General features: G+C 37.2%; 1 long non-coding RNA gene across 1 annotated transcript in view; it reads left to right on the top strand.

The window, feature by feature from the left end:
- Positions 1 to 513: 513 nt before the first annotated feature.
- LOC139045663 (uncharacterized) overlaps positions 514 to 8,202 on the top strand; it is a 72,324-nt gene continuing 64,635 nt past the window's right edge. Inside the window, exon 1 of the long non-coding RNA XR_011504482.1 lies at positions 514 to 655. This is a non-coding gene — a long non-coding RNA (uncharacterized lncRNA). The remainder of the gene's footprint in view (positions 656 to 8,202) is intronic.

Genomic DNA, 8,202 nt, shown 5'->3' with positions numbered 1-8,202 from the left:
TATTTTCGGAGTCCATCGCTGTATGACAGCACTCACATACATTATTCAATTGGAATTCTGCTATCAGGCTAGTCCGGGTCATGCCCTCTGTGTTTGTTCCCTTATATTTTATTGCTGTTTTCTTCTTGCCTTCCTTCCCTCCTTCTTTCCTTTTCTTTTTAACTAGGCACAGAAAAATGCTATGCAAAATCTGAATTTAACAAGGATGCAGTAGAGTGTAATAAAATCATTTAAAAGGTGAGTTTTATAGCTTCTACACCTGAGTCAGTCACTAACTAGCCTTGGGATGAGAACAAATCTCTTAACCTTCCTGAGCCTCAGTCTTCTCATCTCTAAATAGAGAAGATTGTTTAAAACAACAATTCACTAATGTCCCCCTCACCCCAGACAGTTCTGTGCCAAGCAGTGTATCAGAATTTCCTGCCTGGCTTTGGTGGCAGGGTGTTCCTTTAAAATTACACAAGTCCTTTATTACCCTGCCAAGGTCCTATGAGGTCCCTCCCTGTGCTCTCTTCCCGAGAATCCCGTCACTGGTCACTCAGTGTTACTGATGGAGTGTGTTGCCTCCTTCAGGAGCGCCGGGGCAATGTCAAGTTTGGGAACCACTGGTCTGGATCATCTCAAAAGTCCCTTCCAGCTCTAACACCAATTCTAAGTAAGTTTGAGTTGATCATATTCTTTTATCTCTAAGGATAAATCAAGAACTCTTCTCACTCCAAGAGAAGAATATATGCCAGGGGCATATAATCAGGCCGCTGTACCAAGGAGTGCAGCTTTTAGAGGGGAAATGAGTTGTAAATAGTACAGGACCAGGACAATTCCTTTAAAAATTGCTCTCTGTATGTGGCTTTGCTCTTCTATTTTTCTGCTTTTTGTGCAGTAACAGCTCACCCTGCATTTGGAAAGCAGAGTGGGACCAGGAAAGGGTCTAGAAAAATGAAGGCATGGGCTAAGCTTCTCATGGACCATTATACTGCACCCATGGAATAACACAGCTCAGCTAGGACCTCAGGGCTGAAATGCAAGTGAATATAAAGATTATGCATCTGACTGGTGTGCATTTTCTGCATTTATTCCCTAGAAGCCTAAGAAGCATACCAACCAATGGTTGGGTCAAGGATTGAGCATCGCAGATAACCTAGGAAACACAACTTTAAATGGAATACTAGCCAGTTCTGATTTTTAACTGCTAGAATCATGACTGGTTAAGAGTTTTTAAATCATGAGAAAGGGAGCTGCATCATTTGGATTTCTTGATGATATTCAGATGTTAGAACTCCTTATAAGAAAGTCTGCAGTGGATAAAGAGTTTGGAGTAGTTTTCCCCTGAATGATGCATAACATGCCACCAAATTGTCCATAAAATGGCACTCTTTAATAATAGCAAACTAGTTGTTTATTATTTACTCTAATTTTTATTCACTACTAGTTCTAGGATTATAGGGAGCAATTATGCTTGCAATTAAGGCTGCGTCTGCAACAAAGATCTGTTTAGAGAAAAAAGCATGTTTGAATTTGGCAAATACTTGCTTACTTTAAAAACAATTGTTTAGGAAGTAGGTGGTATAGTTGGTCTGTGTTAAGTATTTTTTTCCTCCAAAATAATTTGTACTGAAAATCAATTAAGTTTAAACAAGATTTACTTTCACCTACTATGGATAAAGTATGGTAATCAAGATATATTGATTACCTTGAAGAAATTTAGAATATGGCAAGAGAAACTGAGTTAAAAGATATCTTATGTACCATGTCTTATGATAGGGGTATGGATAAATATTTTGGAGTCACTGTCATGCTAGAAATGGTCTATCTTAAACATAAAATGTAATACTTCCATATTAAAGTTCAAATCTTTTGTGTAACATAAAAGATTTTTTCTCATCTGGCTCATACGTGCATTTCCAATGACTTCCTCTTGTTTCAGTTTACAACCTGGGAACATTAACCTACATGGAATTTCTAAAGATGGGCCATGTTCGCTCATTCTTCAATTCATGCCTGTTTGTTTATTTGTTTATCTGTCTGTTTCCCAGTTAGACTGTAAGGGCCTTGTGGGGAGACTTTATGGATCCTCGTGGCCACGCACCTGACACAGAACCTGGCATATAATTGGCATCCATAAAGATTTATGAAATTAAACTGAGTTAATGGTTTATTTTCCATGAGACCTTGCAAGCAGAAATCTTTTCTTCTCTTCAGTGCTCTCACAGTATTTTATTCTTTCTACCATTTTATTCTTTCTTCTCTTTATCACGTAACTGTGGAGGATAAAGTTGATGCCCTTTTTTCTCTCCTCTCCTTTCACCATCTCCTTTCACAGGGCTCACTGCCTACTGGTGTCAAATATGTTAACTGAATTAATTATAAATAGCCTAGGGGCTGATCAAACACCTTAGCCAGTAATATCAATGGGTGGCATCTTAATCATTTTTCCTAATTATCATTTTTTAGTGCTCCCAAGATTTCAGACACTATAGTTGATGCCATGAAATGTTAAGTCTCATAGTTAACGTCTCTTTTAGTGTGAAAAGTAGCAAAAGTAGTCAAGTATTTAGAAGGTCAAACAATAAAATAAAGATATATAACAAGTGTTCAATAAAAAAGCACCTCTTAACTAAGTGATTTTCTCAGAAATATACTTATCAGAATTTGACTTTCTAGAACTTTCTTGTTGCTATGAAGATGATTCCAGGCATGAATGGTGGGAAATAAGCACCGTCACCAGATTCTTCCCTCCAGTCCAGCACTCCTGTCATCGTGGGTTGCAGTCCCTTCCTTCCTGTTACACCCAGTTCTCAAAGATGCCAACTTCTATTTAAGGTGCTGCATATTTTCTTCCCCTGGCTGCCTCCATTTTCCACCACCCCAATCACCACAAAATTTATGAAAATGAACAATAAACAAAAACTTTGGAATGATACCTCCTACTTTCTACAGTTCTTTTAAAACAATCAGACAAACATAAGGAACATAATTAGCTAGTTCATTGTGATAGGCTTTTTGAAATGTGGTTTTTATCTACCACTTAATTGACACAAAATATTTGAAACTTTTTGCTTATTGGTGAGCACTCCGGAATACTTCCCTCCAAATTCTAACCTTGGCATCTTACTTGGGCAATTATTAAACCTAAGAATTGCAAAGAATATCTAGGCTTTCCTTTTTGAAACTGACTTGATAATGGCAAGACAAGGGTCTACCTCATGTTTTTTGTTTGTTTGATTGATTGATTTTCATTTGTGTAGGTGGCTTTATCTAGTGTCTGACAGTATAACAGGTATTTGGACATAGATACTTGCATTTTCTGAGTAGCTCACAAGCTGTCCGACATTAAAACCCAAGTTGTGATTCAGTGACAAAAATATGTTTTAAAAGTCTGTCTTCTTTCCTACTTGGGAAAATTCCAGGCTGAACTACTTGGCTTTAAAATAATTATACAGTACTTTTCAAAAAATTATTTCTGGCCTCTGTATTGAAGACATCGTGATTCAATTAAGGAAGAAATATTCACCATCTATTTTTCAGTGGAGGGAAAGATTCATTAGATCATATCTATATGCTTTGAGCACTTCAGTGGCCAAGAAATATATTGTAACAATTTCATTAATATTCATCATTGTCCACATTAGAATGTTTGCATAAGCTTGATGTTCAAAATAAACTATTTTAAGGCTGAAATCAAGCCATATACATCTAGTGGCATACTCTGAAGCAAATTCTACTAGTATGTTCTTGAAGCAAAGAAATTTCAGCTGATCATAGCAACACAACTTTAAAACACTGAATTTCACTGAAGCTTTTCTCTCTCAGATTTACTTTTGAGCCCAAACTAAGCAAGATAAATTAGATACCCAAAGGTGTTTTTCTGAGAAAATTATCAGAAAATGAAAAATAGAGGTAAGCTTGCCATGGCCTCAGCAACGTTAACTGGAGCATCACTACTGCTGTCTCCTAAATTAGATTTTCAGCGAGATCTGCTACTGCTATTCAGGGCTTGGCCTTGGTACATCATGTGCCATGGAACTGCACACAGCAGAACAAGCAATTAGATCAGCTCAGGGGGATGTGTGATTCTGTACTAAAGTTGTTATGTTTGGACTATAAACAATATTAAATGGTAGATCATAAGCTGATCCTGAATTTGGTTTCTTTAAGGCACTCTATTTTATTTTGATCTGGAGGCAGCATTGCATCTGCAGAATGGTTCTTGGGGGACTGGGAATTGGATCAAATAAGAATCACCTGGGAAGTTTGGCTTGACAAGTGGTGTGTATGTCCATACCCGGGATCTGAACCAGCGAACCCCAGGCCTCTGAAGTGGAACGTGCAGACTTAACCACTGTGTATGGGCCAGCCCCTATAAACGTTTTCTTAACTGTATTATATGATGGGATTCTTTTCTGCTGGGAAACAGGAAAAATGTGAAAATGTTCTGATGTCCTTGAGAGATCATTTACTAAAATAGAGAAAAGCCTAGAAAATGAGTAGGCCTGAAATGCCTATTCTAAAACCCAGAGGCAATTACTGAATTACCAGATCTGGCATCTGATTTTATTTATTTAACTTTATGAATCCATAATGATGACTCTTTCACTGATAATTTTACTACACCTATATTCTTCAGACCCAGTTTAGTAATGAGAAATAGAAAAGGCACAAGGAGAAAATGAAACCCTGAAGATAAGAAAAGGAAGGAGAAAAGTTAACGATGGAGAGGTTTTGTCAATGACCTCCAGCCAAAGACCACCAGCAATGCACTAGAGTTGAACAGGTTGAATGACTCATAGCAACAAAGGAAAATGCTCACCATGGAGGAGGGCAGTGGGAAAGGACATCTCAGTAAAATGGTGTTAGAAAGGATTGGGGCTTGTGTTATATGATTTGGGGGAAGTTTCAAGGACTCAGGTCTTTGTTCTGAAGTGATACTGTCAGGAACTGGCACTATTATTATGATTGGGTAACTAAATAAATCTCTAGAAAGAGAGAAAACTAGACAAAAGCTAAAGTTGTAAGTAAGTAACTTTTTTCAGTTTTCTATTGGCCAATCATTAATATCAGCCAGGATAGGGCAATGTTAGATCATTTTTGATGCTTGGTTACTATTCACATTTTTGTCTCTATTCAGACCTGGTTCTAGAGTGATCTTACTTTTGCCTTGATCCATCACAGTCATAGTGGCTTTGTTTGGTCATAGTGTTTTGTAAAATTGTTTATACTCAACAGGAGAAGGCTAGCAGTGAGTGCCAGTCCTAGCCCCTAGTGGCCAGGAATGCTAATCTCTCTCTCACTACGAAGTGATACTGGTGGTGATTTGTCCACCTAAATAGTAATAGTTTATAAGAGTAAATCTAACGTAGAGAGAGCACTTATTATATGGCAAGCACTACTAATTACTTTAGTGCTATTCCATTTAATCTTACAAACAACTCTATGAGGTAGCACTCTATTTGTCCTCATTTGTCACAAGAAGAAACTCAGTCATGAAGAGCTTGAGTTCCTTGTCCCGGGTCATAGGGCCACTAGGCTGTGGAGCTGGTCTGTTTGATTTCAAACCCTAGATTCTAAAACACAGTGTCATGCTCCCACGAACAAACAAGTGAATTAACATTCTGTTTCCATGGTCAGCTTCAATATTTTGAAAAAGCAATTTTTTTGTGGTTAATTATTTTCCAAGGGCCTTGCTCTCCTCCCTGATGCTCTTCTGAGCCCTCCATCGCTAAAGCAATTTATAACTTGTACCATGGCCACAGTGTGCAAGATGCAAAAGAGGAAGACCAATTTGTGTAATTCTATGTAAAAATTGGCCTAAAAAGTAGGGTTGCTAGATTTAGAGTGCTGGCACATGCAGGCACACACACACACACAAATATAGGATGCCTAGCTAGCTTTGAATTTCAGAAAAATAGCTAATACCATATTTTGGATAGGTATGCCCCAAATACTGCATGGGACATACTTATCCTAAAAGATTATTTGCTGTTTATCTGAACTTAAAGTTATGGACAGCTAATTTTTGACAAAGGAGCTAAGAACATGCAATGGAGAAAGGAGAGTCTCTTCAATAAATGATGTTGGGAAAACTGGACAGCCACGTGCAAAAGAATGAAACTAGACCATTATCTTAAACCATACGCAAAAATTAACTCAAAAAATATTAAGGGCTTGAATGCAAGACCTGAAACCATAAAGCTCCTAGAAGAAAACACAGGCAGTGTGCTCTTTGACATCAGTCTTAGCAATATCGTTTGGATATGTCTCCTCAGGAAAGGGAAACAAAAGGGAAAATAAACAAGTGAGACTACATCAAACTAAAAAGCTTCTGGCAGAAAAGAAACTATCAACAAAATGAAAAGATAACCTACCAATTGGGTGAAGATATTTGCAAATCACATATCCAATAAAGGGTTAATATCCAAAATATATGAAGAAGTCATACAACTCACCAACAACAAAAAACAAACAACTCCGTTGAAAAAATGGTCAAAGCATCTGAACATTTTTCCAAAGATATACAGAGAGTCAAAAGGCACATGAAAAGATGTTCAACATCACTAATTATTAGAGAAATGCAAATCAAAACTACAATGAGGTGTCATCTCACACCTGCAAGAAAGGATATTATTAAAAAGACAAGAAATAACAAGTGTTGGAGAGGTGCAGAGAAAAGGAACCCTCATACACTGCTGGTGGGAATGTAAATTAGTGCAGCCACTATGGAAAACAGCATGGAGATTGCTCAAAAAATTAAAAATAGGCTACCATAAGATCCAGCTATTGCACTTCTGGGTACTTATTCAAAGAACACAAAAACACTAATTTGAAAAGATGTGTGCACCCCTATGTTCATTGAAGAATTATTTACAATAGCCAAGTCTTGGCAACAATCTAAGTGTTCATCGACAGATGAATGGATAAAGAATATGTGATATATACATAAAATAGAATACTACTCAGCCATGAAAAGATGAAATCTTGCTATTTGCAACATGGATAAAACTTGAGGATATTATGCTAAGCAAAATAAGTCAGATGGAGTCAGATAAATACCATATGATTTCACTCATATTTGGAAGATAACACAACAACAAAAACAACAAACAAACACATAGGTACAGAGAACAGATTGGTGATTACCAGAGGAGAAGGGTAGTGTAGTGAAAGGGATAAAAAGGGGACATTTGTAGGGTGACGAATGAGAACTAGACTTCTGGGGCTTAACACGATATAGTCTGTACAGAAGTCAAAACATATGACGTACACCTGAAATTTATATAATGTTATAAACCAATGTTACCTCAATTAAAAAAAATAGCTAAGTGTCCTGCATTTTAACTGGCAGTCTTACCCTAAAAGTTTAGTGAAACTTAAAATTTTCAACCATGAAATTAACTTCCTTTTGCCATCTTCCTTGCCATGAGAAGAAAGAGATAATTTACGTACTCCTTCAGGCTGAACATTTTACCATACTTATTTCTGTATTCCACACATTAGGCATAGGTAGTCTTCAGATACGTATTTTATTTGTTGAGGTCAAAATAACTTATAACATTGTGAAATTTCAGTTGTCCATTGCTATTTGTCTGTCACCATATATATGTGCCCCTTTACCCCTTATGCCCACCCTCCAACCCCCTTCCTCTCTGGTGACCACTAATTTCTTCTCTTTGTCCAGGTATTTGTTTATCTTCCACAGTGAAATCATATGGTGTTTTTCATTTTTTCTCCGGCTTAGTATAATACCCTTAAGTTCCAGTGATGTTGTTGCAAATGGGACGATTTTGTCTTTTTTTAGGGCTGAACAATATTCCATTGTATATATATACACACCACATCTTCTTTATCCATTCATCACTCGATGGGCGCTTGGGTTGCTTCCATATCTTGGCAATTGTGAATAATGCTGCCAAGATCATAGGGGTGCATAGTCTCTTTGAATTGCTGATTTCAAGTTCTTTGGATAAATACTCAGCAGTAGGATAGCTGTGTCATACAGTATTTCTATTTTTAATTTTTTGAGAAATCTCCATACTGTTTTCCATAGTGGCTGCACCAGTTTGCATTCCTACCAGCTGTGTATGAGGGTTCCCTTTTCTCCACATCCTCTCCAACATTTGTTGTTTTTTGTCTTGGTAATTATAGCCATTCTGACAGGTGTAAGGTGATATCTCATTGTAGTTTTGATTGGCATTTCCCTCATGATGA

This window comes from Equus asinus, chromosome 7, assembly GCF_041296235.1.
Source record: "Equus asinus isolate D_3611 breed Donkey chromosome 7, EquAss-T2T_v2, whole genome shotgun sequence".
Lineage (NCBI taxonomy): Eukaryota > Metazoa > Chordata > Mammalia > Perissodactyla > Equidae > Equus > Equus asinus.
Note: the sequence above shows the minus strand (reverse complement) of the source record. Positions and strands in the feature narration are given on the sequence as shown.